Consider the following 13119-nt stretch of genomic DNA (forward strand, 5'->3'; position numbering starts at 1 on the left):
AAGGGATAAGACCTAAAGGCAAAAAACAAAAATATCATTAAAAAATTCATGATGCATAATTAAAAATCATGAATTCCAAAACCCTTTTCTAAATTCATGCATGATAATCTTTAAATCATGTTCTAGTGTTTATGATGTTCTAGATTTTTGTAGCATATTTAAGACTTTTTAACTTGAAATAATTGTAAATTCTTAAGTAACTACTGATGTTTTTGATGATATTTCTTATGATTTTGTAGGAAAACCAAGATGCATGGAAATACATGAAATCTACATCAAGAAGGATGATTTTTGGAGAAAAGATGCAAGAATTTTAGTTTTGAAAAGTTTCTGAAGAATTACTAACGACATGTCGTGATAAGCTATAAGGTTTGTGATACGCTATCACGAAGGTCATCAGGTTTAGGCAAAGAACAAGAAAATTGAAGATTTTCTGACGACATGTTGTGATAAGCCGTCAGGGTTGTGATAGGCTATCACGGAGGTCGTCAGATTGTAATAGGCTATCATGGAGGGTGTCAGGTTGTGATAGGCTATCATGGAGGGCGTTAGGTTTGTGATAGCCGATCACAAAAGGTGTCACAAAAAGTAAAAATTTTGAAATTTTTATTTCGAATTTTTTCTTAAAGTACGGGTATAAATAGCAACTTTTAGGGTTTCATGGGGCATCTTGGACATCTAGGAATGTCTGGAACTTATTCCAAAGAGGACTTTACTTTTCTTTAGTCTCTTAACTTAGAAATTCAATTTTCCATACTTTGATTTAGTTGTGGTAAATTCTTATTGTACTTGAAGGAGATTCAACTTTGAATTTCATCTTTTGTAAGTTCACTTGCTTTAAGTTACGAATTCAATCTTTGTTATCTCTTTCTAAAAAAAATTGAAAGGGTTGCATACTCCCACCATAATGTTATCAATTAAGCTTAACAAGTTAGGGTGAAAAGTAAATTTGTGAAGATAGCAGAAGTGGAAATTGGTTGTTAGAGATAGCTCTTAATTGCATAATGTAGTGTATTAAAGCGCTTAGGAGCTTTTAGATCAAATTACGGTCTATTAAAGAACGGATTAGGCTACATATGAGGCTAACAAAAGAACAAGCTAAATGCTCAACGGGGCTAGCTAAGATAATGTACAAAGGTAGTTCAAAAGAAGGTATGAACAATGGCTATCAAAGAAATGCCTAAATCATCTCCTAGACTCACAATATTTATTTCACTTTGTATACATACCAGGCAAGTTCTAGCATTGGTTGCAATAAGGAATATACAACAGTCTTACACACTCATGGCACATGGTCAACTCAATTAGGAGCATTATAGATTCTCAACCGAACAATTACCTGAATTCAATTAAAACCAACAATCACAACAAGAGTCACAACTAGGGCTTAGGTGTTTCAAATATAATGATCCATTACATACTTATGTTATTATGTCAAGTGATCCACGAGCAGTTACATGTAATTGAAAGACTACTTTTCTCTTAAGACGGTCGTCATCCATCCATCATCGAGAAAAGCACCTAATTATGACTAAATAACTAACAAAATAAACAAAATAACTAATCCTATCTAGAAGTATACTAAGGAGAAGGTCCTATTTTCTTACAAAATAAGTAGCAAAGTACCCAGCCACCCTACACTTAAGCTCAGCACTATCCCCAGTGCAAATAACAAGATAAAAAACCTGGCTAGTAGTACTTCTCATCCACATTAGGAGTCATGCCACCTGCATGGAGATCATCATTGGAATCATTTTTCCTGTACTCATCACATCACCCATATCATCCATGTCAGTCACACATAATCAAGTTAACTTCAATTAAGATGGAGATGGTGAATTCACCACCCCATAATTAATTTGTTAGTATAAACCAATTAAGTAATTTTTATCGGGTACTCAGACATCACCAACATACACTTTGACATTGTGCATCAACATTAGTCACAATACAATTCATTCACTTCAATTACCCCAATTCTATTTCAATGAAGCACTTTTTGAATAGAATCATGCTCTATACTTTCAACCATATCAAGATATAAAACGTCATCACTTTCACAGAATCACCATGGCAATAATTTAATTCATAATCCTTTATAAATCACATAGCTATAACATAGATTCACAATAACTAATGATTAAGAAAGTAAAACTTACCTTGAAGATGAAAGTTTGGTGAAATAAAAGGAAAATTCTTGAGATAGTTAATGTTGAAAGACAAAGATAAAGGTGAGAGCAATCTTATGCAGGTTAGGGGTGAAATAAGGATGACTTTGGGCATTCATGGTGTGGATTCTATTAAAGGGTGAGATTTTTGTCGAGTTGATCCATTAAAAAATGGATTATCAAGCAAAACTTACACTGATAGGCGGTGCCCATGAAATCACCTAAGCATAAGTAGGCAGAGCCTAACCTATCGCCTAAGTGAGGCAGTGAGCATAGGCAATGGTATAAGCGGCACCTAAATTCTCACCTATGTTGACATAGGTGGCGCCTAATCTATCGTCTATGTTGACATAGGCAGCGCCTAACCTATCGCCTAAGTGAGGCAGTGAGAATAGGATATTTACAATGCAACACATATTTAATCACACACCTTAAGATGTGCGGCACATTGTGCATCGCATAGTTGGTCCAGTGAGCATGTGCGATGGGATGTGCGGTGCACTTTTGGTCAGAAAGGTCCATCCGGCTCGATCCCTACGCTACAACCACAGATCTTATTGAAAATCACAAAAATGACTCGCACCACAAATTTTGGGGTTGGATTAACATAATTTGGGGCACAACTCTAATACAAATCATAAATATAACCTTAACAATTAACCATTCCAATTTACCTGTAATGTTCCCATTACCCCTAAACTTACCACTTTTGTTGTGGCTCAATTCAAAATTGACTTTTGTACCAATCATCTACTTAGTACTTCATGCACTTACACTTAATCAAAAACAACAAAAATGATTAGAAGGATGGTCTCCATGCAGGTGGCATGACTCCTAATGTGGATGAGAAGTACTACTAGCCAGGTTTTTTATCTTGTTATTTGCACTGGGGACAGTGCTGAGCTTTAAGCGTGGGTAGGTGATCTTGGGTTTATTTATACGCCTAAGGACCATAATTTATCCATATTTTAGCTATGTTTAGAGAACAAAGTGCCTAGTTTCTTATGTTTTTACTCTACTTCTATGTAATTGAGCTAACCGATGTGATTAGCATGATTTCAGGCATTAATGAGGTAGATGAAGATATTATGGGACTATGGAATGCGGATGGAATATGACACAAGAAAGAGTAGCAACCTGGACCAAATATGGCGCCTAGAAGCTACAATCTGGACCAAATATGGTGCCTAGAAACTATGTCCAAGACCAGTTTGTCATTTATAATTAGTTTAGGGACCTAGAAGGGAATTATGAGAGAAAAGATTATTAAAAGGCTTAACGCTGAATTTTTATTTAGGATTCAATTATTCTGTATTATTCAGAGAGAGGAGAATAGCGGCTTAGGGTGGCGAGAGAGAAAAACGTTTCTTCTGTCTTACTTTCATCATTTGCACACCAAGATCGTCTTCTAGTTTTTGGTATGATGAATACATTTATGATGATTTTCATTTTATTCATGATTTTCATCTTGTTAAACTATGTGTAGCAGTATTTAAATTCAGAAAAATAGCAAGCTAGGGTTATGTCCACCTTATAGTTTTCAATAATTTCTAACTATGGGCGTTACGAATTCATACATGCATCTTATTTACAGAGAAATGTATTGTATTTAATAACATAATCCTAGTGTTTCTCAAGCATCAAGGACTAATTCACTTTAGTTCTCTCGAATCAAAAGCGTTTACCAAAAAAATACAAAATCTCCAAGTACTTAATCCTGCTAAAGCATTAACTTATGAAATAGGGGTTGGTAATCCTATTTTCTTGTCACTACTTTCTTTTCCGAACAACAACCTTTCTTTTGAACAAGTTGCATTTTAAGGCATATCCTCTATGTTTCAACCACGAGAATTCAAGATAAGCGAAGAGAGTACGATATAAACAAGTCAATGCATAATGAATTCAAAACCCAAAGTAATAGATTGTATGTTACAAGGCTTTCATAACCCTAACTAATAAACTTAGCTACTCATGAATAAAATGAAAATCATCATAAATATATTCATCATACCAAAAACTAGAAGACGATCTTGATGTGTGAATGGTGAAAGTAAGAGAGAAGAAACATTTTTGTCTCTCGCCACCCTAAGCCGCTATTCGCATCTCTCTGAATAATACAGAATAATTGAATCCTCAATAAAAATTCAGCATTAATCCTTTTAATAATCTTTTCTCTCATAATTTCCTTCTAGGTCCCTAAACTAATTATAAATGACAAACTGGTCTTGGACATAGTTTTTAGGCGCCACATTTGGTCCAGATTGTAGTTTCTAGGCGCCACATTTGGTCCAGGTTGCTACTCTCTCTTGTGTCATATTCCATCCGCATTCCATAGTCCCATAATGTCTTCATCTACCCCATTAATGCCTGAAATCATGCTAATCACATCGGTTAGCACAATTACATAGAAGTAGAGTAAAAACAAAAGAAACTAGGCACTTTGTTCTATAAACATAGTTAAAATATGAATAAATTATGGTGCTTAGGCGTATAAATACACCCAAGATGAGTTTACAAGCCCATGTAGTTTTTAGGATAAACCCCACGTACCTTAAATTAGAAGCTTTTGAATAAACTCTAGCTTTTGGGATGTTATACATATGATTGATGGGTGCTTCTTGTAACCCACACAATGGAGATTTTGAATCTTAAAGAATTAAGGAAAACCCATGGTTAAATCTTGAGATATATTAATCTTTGGGTGGAAATCCTGAGTGTTCTTGGTGATTTTGGGAGAAAATAACCTTATTTTGGTGTTTGGGGGATTTAATCCAGTGTTATGGCTGAATAGGGAATGAAAAATACCACATTTCCCTTAAAAATACAAAAACAGAACCTGGAAATTGGGTGCGTGCGATAGAGCATGCGTCGTACGCTAATAGCGTGATGCTATAGTCTCAGTCATAAAAATAGCCATAATATTTTGCTTGGGTATCGAATTTTAGAGAAATTGGTATCATTCGAAAGCTAATTCAAAGAGCTTTCATTTGATATATAGTAGGCCCTATAAATCGTTATATACAATGAGTTATGGCTGATTAAAGTTGACCCAAATCTCGCCGCTCACTCAAACTCGAATGATAGGAAAGCTTTCAACTCATCCTTGAGTTTGGAGACCTTATGATCTCAATTCATGATCAAACAGGTTCCCACACTACATAATTTATTAACATGCAAAATTTGCATAGGATTTATGGATTTTGGATCATCTAAGCACAAAAACGATAGTTTTTCGATCTAGCCCGAAATGCGGGGTGTTACAATTACCATAACTTGGTCTTTGAGCATTGCCTATGTACATTACCGATTCTGAATTTGATGCACACATGGCTGCTAAGTGATCACGGTTATCGCATACTTTACACCAACCTGCAACTTGTTGGATGACATTGACTGTGGCTGCAGGTTGTGTTGCTCTTAATTTCATGTTGTTGAACTAAGTGTCAATCAAATTTTGTAATGCAAAACCTTGTGTTGATAAGGTTGTAAATTGGTCCACCTCCAGTACACCCGCAATTATTTTTGTGACACTTTTAGAATCTGAAAAACACTCGAGATTTTTTTGTGCTATGTGGTTCAACAATGTATCAAGCTCATCATAAGTCAATCCCAGCGCTTGACCACCTGCAGCTGAATCTAACAAAATCTTCATATAGTGATCAAGTGCTTCTACAAAAGTGTGAGCAAGTACCTCATTAGACTGTTGGTGATGTGGACAATCCCAAAGCAGAGCCTTGAAGCATTCCCAAGCATGATAAAGATTCTCATCTGGATTTTTCTTAAAACTAACTATCTCACTGCGAAGTCTCGTAGTTTTTCCAGAAGGGAAAAATATGATGAGGAATTTTTTGGCTAAGTTATCCCATGATATGATTGAATTGACAGGCTCCGCATTCAACCACATTTTAGCTTCCCCCAACAGAGAAAGGGGAAAAAGTGTAAGCCTCACATAATTTGTATTCACCCCAATCGAAATGAATGTGTTTGTAAGCTTGATGAAATCCTGCAAGTGAACGTGTGGATCGGATACACCCAAATTACACCTCTCTTATGAGAGAGTAAGCGGTCATCGTCAAATCTATAACCCAACTAGGTTGGGGTCGAATCCCATAGGGAATATGGTGTTAATTAAGTTGTATCCAGATTAGTTGACTTTTAATCGTTCGTTTCCATAAAATAAATAGGGGGATTTGATTCAGTGCACAAATTAATAGTTTTGGTTTAACAAGATGAAATACGTGTAGTACTATTAAAATTCAGAGAAATAGCAAGCTAGGGTTATATTCACCTTGTAGTTTTCAATACTTTCTAACTACGGGCTTTACGAATTCATACATGCATCGTGCTTACAGAGAAACGTATTGTATTTAATAACATAATCCTAGTGTTTCTCAACCATCAAGGTCTAATTTACTTTAGTTCTCTTGAATCAAAAGCGTTTACCAAAAACAATACGAAATCTCCAAGTAGTTAATCCTACTAAGGCATTAACATATGAAATAGGGGTTGGTAATCCTATTTTCTTGTCACTACTCTCTTTTCTGAACATCAACCTTTCTTTTGAACAAGTTGTGTTTTAAGGCATATCCTCTATGTTTGCAACCACGAGAATTCAAGATAAGCGAAGAGAGTATGACGTAAATAAATCAATGCATAATGAATTCAAAACCCAAAGTAATAGATTGTATGCTACAAGGATTCCATAACCCTAACTAATAAACTTAGCTACTCATGAATAAAACAGAAATCACAATAGAAATATTCATCATACCAAAAACTAAAAGACGATCTTGGTGTGCGAATAGTGAAAATAAGAGAGAAGAAATATTTTTTCTCTCTCCCCCCAAGCTAAGCCGCCACTCTCCTTTCAAAAACTAATACAGAATAATTCAATAAGGAATAAAAATTTAGCATTAAGCCTTTTAATAATCTCTTCTCTCATAATTTCCTTATAAGTCCCTGAGCTAATTATAAATGACAAACTAGTTTTGGACATAGTTTCTAGGCACCACATTTGGTCCAGACTGCTACTCACTCTTGTGTCATATGCCATCTGCATTCCATAGTCCTATTATGTCTTCATCTACCTAATTAATACCTGCAATCATGCTAATCACATTGGTTAGCTCAATTACATAGAAGTAGAATAAAAACATAAGAAACTAGGCACTTTGTTCTCTAAACTTAGCTAAAACATGGATAAGTTATGGTGCTTAGGCATATAAATACACCCAAGATCACCACCCCACACTTAAATCTTTGTTCGTCCTCGAACAACATATCCATTTATGCATACTACACATGCCTTAGCACCCACAAAGGAAGACAAGATGCTCAAATAGCTCACACAACAATTATGAACAAGAAGTAGATTCAGGAATCATTACTAGAGACAACCTACCCTCAAGAATAGACTCATTAAGTTGGAAATTTCATGCATACCATTTAAGTAAAGAAATCATATAAATTAACCAACCTTCATCAACCATATGCCCTCACAACAAGAAAGTTACCAATAATCACTCTCAATTATGCAATTTCTAACAAAATGGGTACAAGAATCAAGTTGCGCTCACTCTCACAAAGAATTCTCAAATTACAACTGATGACCATATGATTACCCTTAGTGTAATACTTCACTAATAACAGAATGCTAAGATTAGGATCAAATAGGTGTTTTACGGGTTGTAATGCAGGCTAAAGGATGGGTAGGCACTATTTTGGCTAGAAATAGTGACTATCTTCCCTAAGCACTTTAATACAGTACATTATGTAATTAAGACAAATCTCTAACAACCAACTTCCACTTCTGCTATCCTCACAGATTTGTTTTTCACCCCAACTCATTAAGCTCAATTAATAATACAATGGTGGGAGTATGCAATCCCTTCAAATATTTTTTTACAACCTTTTCACATTACGCACCCCTATACTAGCCACCCTCAACTTAAGCGATTTGCCTTAGTTAAGGTGCACAATGTTCAAGAAGGACCAGGGCCAAAACAGCTTCATTTGTAACATGTCCGAGATAAAAATTAGAACTTTTTTAACAATTTTTGCTACTCCCAACCACATCAATTTCACACGCCAATAAATAAATTTTGGGGCATCAATTTCAGCTTTTTCCTCTAATTGTCAAACTCCTAACTCAAATTGATTTTACACTAAAGTGCTTAGGAGCTTTTGGATCAAATTACTGTCTATTAAAGAACGGAATAGACTACATATGAAGCTAACAGAAGAACAAGCTAAAGGCTCAACGGGGCTAGCTAAGATAATGTACAAAGGTAGGTCAAAAGAAGGTATGAACAGTGTCTATCAAAGAAATGCCTAAATCATCTCCTAAACTCACAATCTTTATTTCGTTGTGCACACACACCGGGCAAGTTTTAGCATCAGTTGCAATAATAAAATATACAACATTCTTACACACTCATAGCACATGTTCAACTTAATTAGGAGCATTATAGATTCTTGACCCAATAATTACATAAATTCAAATAAAACCAACAATAACAACAAGAGTCACAACTAGAGCCAAGGTGTTTCAAATGTAATGATCCATCACATACTTATGATATAATGTCATGTGATCCAGAAGAACAGTAACATGCAATTAAATGACTAATTTTCTCTTAAGACGGTCGTCATCTATCCATCATCGAGAAAAATACCTAATTATGACTAAATAGAATAAACATCTAACAAGAAACAAAATAAACAAAATAACTAATCCTATCACAGAAGAATGCTAAGCAGAAGGTACCATTTTCTGACAAAACAAGTAGCAAAGTAACCAGCCACCCCACACTCAAGCTCAGCACTGTCCCCAGTGCAAATAACAAGATAACAAACCTAGCTAGTAGTACTCTTCATCCACATTGGGAGTCATGCCACCTTTATTGAGATCATCATCAGAGCCATTTTTCCTATGTTCATCGTATCATCCACGGCAGCCACACATAATAAAACTAACTACAATTAAGATGAAGGTGGTAAAGCCACCACCTTACACTTAATTTGTTAGTATAAATCAATTAAGTGTTATTATCGGGTACACAGACTTCGCCGATATACACTTTGGTATGGTGCACCTACATTATTCGCAATACAATTCACTTACATCAATTCCCCAAATTCTATTTCAATGAAGCACTTTTTAAACATAATCATGCTCTACACTTTCAACCATACCAAAATATTAAAAAAAACATCACTTTCACAACATCGCCATGGCAAGAATTTAATTCGTAATCCTTAAGAAATTAATTAACTATAACATAGTCACAATAACTAAGGATTAAAAAAATTAAAACTTACCTCAAAGAGGGAAGATTAGTGAAGGACAAAGAGAATGGTGAGAGTTCAATATTGGATGGCTTAAGGGTAAAATAAGGATGAATTTGGGCATTTAGGGTGTGAAGTCTATTTGAAGAATGAAAATTGGGTCGGGTTGACCCAAGTTAAGGTTGGAAGTCAGTTTTTAGGCTTATTTAGACTAAGTGAGCGACGCACATCTTATCGCATATCTCAAAGTGTGCGTCGCATACGTTGTCGCACAGATGGGACAGTGAGCCTCTGCGGAGAAGTGGGCGATGCACTACCTATTGCAGACATCAAGGTGTGCGTCACATAAGGTATCGTAGACTTAAGGCATGGGCATATGCGGCTAGGTGTGCGATGCATATCATATCGCACATTTTAAAGTGTGCGATGCATAAGTTATCACACACATCAAGGTGTTTGGCGCATTATGCATCGCATAGTTGGTCCAGTGAGCATGTATGATGGGATGTGTAGCGCACTCTTGGTCGCACACATGAAGGTATGCGATGCACACATGCCCTCGTTTTGACTGGTATGAAGCAATGCACCTATGCTAAGTGCTAAATGATGCCCTTACCAAGATTCAAGTGAAATTGAGCACCATACCCAGTAGTACACTTAAAATTCAACACTATGCGCAACATTTTTCATATGAGGCAGAGGGAAAGGTCCACAGACCTCATTGAAATTCACAAAATAAAGTCACACCGCAAAACTTTTTGGGTCAGATTAACATAATTCGAGGCACGACTCTAATGTGAATCATACTTTAGCCTTACATATTTGACCACTCCAACTTACCTGTAATGTTCCCATCACTCCTAAACTTACCACCATTGACATAGCTCAATTATAAATAAAATTTGGTACTAGTCTCCTCCTTAGTACTTAATGCACCAACACTTACTCAAAAACAACAAAAATGATTAGAACTATTTAAAGTATTGTTTAGGATTTTCTTGGGGGCTGGTACTCGACATTCTGGACTTGAACTTCACGTGTTTGCTCTCTAGTTTTTGATACAAGTTTACAGTTAGCTTTGGAGAGATTATCATATTATTTTTTGGGATTTTTCTACTGTAATTTAATCTGAGATACAACTGTTGCTATTCACTTTTGCTGTAAGTATTATTACATAGCATTATGAATTCAACAAGTTGTATTGCTCTTTACAGTATGAGTAGCTAAACCCCTTAACCCGAGTTATGGGATCTATGGGTTTGGGTTTATAACACAACTAAGTGTTCAGGATTCTAACGGTGGTAGTAACTTCTTGGTAATCCCTCTACTTTACACTTTATCTATTAGTTGCAAACAATAGGTCTTGCTTACTAGTGATTTGCTTGAACTAAGAAATCAACCCTACTAAGAAGCGAATTATCAACAGGGACTTGGAAGATATCAACCTTCCGTTTAATAATTAATGTTGTAGCAAAATTAATTAACCTGAGATAACATCCTGTTACGAAATATAAACTCCCTAAGTTCGAGAGAATTAGGTAGTTATATGCTTAAGTAGGTCGAGAGACATTTAGGCATAAATTCGGCAAGGATAATCTGTTGTTCCTACCTACCATAAGAATCTTAAATCGTTACTAGCGTCTGTCAAATCCCAACACCCATAGTGAACATAACTCTGGTTTTCCATAAACTCTTGATTACAAACACTGAAACTAAAGTGACCAACAATTATTTGCTGATCATCAAAAACACCCATTTTATCTTTTCGTATCATTTGTTTGAATTCAACTTATAGCTATAGTTTCAAATTAGTTTAATCGCCACTCATATTGTTCCCCGTGGATTCGACCCTGACTCTAAAGTTGGGTAAATATATTGACGACGTCCGCCTTACACTAAATTGACATGTAAGTTGAGCATTAGCAAAAATGGCACCGTTGTTGGGGAATAATTTAGCGTATTGAGTTGGTTTGGAATTTTAGCCTACTTGCTTGAATTGAAACTTGTAAATATTTGTTTTTATTTTTCTTTTATTTCTTGTGTTGAGTAGATTTTTATTTTAGTTTAATTATTACAATGGCATCGTGGAATGAACATGAGCTTGGTGGTTGGAAATCTTATCTTGATGATCCATTTCCATATTGTGATGGACCTCACTTTTGGAAAGATTGTAGGTATGCTCTGGAGAGAGATGTTTACACCATCTCCATCCTACCGGGAGTATGATTGTTCTTTATGTGGTGGTCAAGATGGACATTGGAGTGATTACCCAAATTTCCCTTCCCCCTATTGCGCTAAACCAAATTCTAGTTCTTCTTATGAGTTTGATAGGTCTTATGGTCAAGAAAAGGAAGAACGAAGCACCGGGAAAAGTGGCATTAAAGCTATGTTTCAATGAATGTTGGATCTCCAGAAAGAAACGTATGATATTGAGGAGATGGATATAGAGGTCAATCATTCAAAGCATTCATCTATATTATGTTTAGATAATATCTTATCTGTAGAATCATTTAAAATAATGGAAGAGTGAGAAGATGAGGAGTAAGAACCCTATGTTGATGTTAATCTTGATGTTGACCAACCCTCAGTGATTTCCCAACCAACCGAACCAACCATGAGAGATGATGCCAAGATTAAGGACATGGTGCTAGAGGTAAAAGAAAAACAAAGAAAATCTCTAATAAAGACTCTAGTCCAATTCGAAGTAAAGATGTCGAGAAGGTAAATAAAAGTGAGTGTGTAGTAGATAGTGTAAATTTTGAAGTAGGATTGATTGGGCCTCATTCAAAGCACTTTTGTATATTATTTTTGGATGATATCTTATCTGCGGAATCATTTAAAATAGTAGAAGAGTATGAAGATGAGGAATAAGAATCCTATATTCTTGATTTTACATTAGACAAGCAACATAAAAACACACCTTATTTTAAGGACGAGTGGTTTACCACGCTCAATCCATTACTCGACTTCTTAATTTTTGTACCACCCCCATACGAGCGAGGCAAGAAGATAGACTCTAAGTTGGGGGTGAAATTCATATCCTCAAGGTGGAGGACAAAGCTGAGTTGGGTCGTGCCGTGATACTAAATTAGGCGCTTCTTGGGAGGCAACACAAGGTATTTTGTTGTTCGTATTCGTATTATGTGACTGACATCAGATCTTCGCACCCATAGTGCCATAGGTATACTTCTAACTCTCTTGTTTTGGTTTGATGCATTGGGTACATTGCATGATTTTAAGTTAAGGGTGGGGATACTTGTGGGTGTTGATGTCCTCTTGGAGTTTTTGTTGTCGTGCCTCTTTTCCTCGGAGTCTTGTTCCTAGTAGGACCGACATGTTTAGGCGTATTGTGATTTGTTGTAAAATATTGTAGTTGACTAGGAGAAATACAAGTACCTTAGGCAGTTAACATGTTTTTGTTGATTTTTAAACATCTCTCCAATGGTCTGTTTTATAACTGTGTGATATGCATTTATGTATGACCATTGTACATCTTGTTATGGAATTAGTACTAGTGACATGATAATCATTGCAAAATAATTTCGTGAACAAAATGGGTAGTATCTTGTGATGTACCTTTGTGCCATGTATGTGTGAGATACTACCTAGTTTCTGTTGTGTGTTAAATCCAGAAATTGCCTGGTTGGTCTTGCCTTGGTTGTAG

Source organism: Capsicum annuum, chromosome 9 (genome assembly GCF_002878395.1).
Source record: "Capsicum annuum cultivar UCD-10X-F1 chromosome 9, UCD10Xv1.1, whole genome shotgun sequence".
In the NCBI taxonomy this organism is placed as follows: Eukaryota; Viridiplantae; Streptophyta; class Magnoliopsida; order Solanales; family Solanaceae; genus Capsicum; species Capsicum annuum.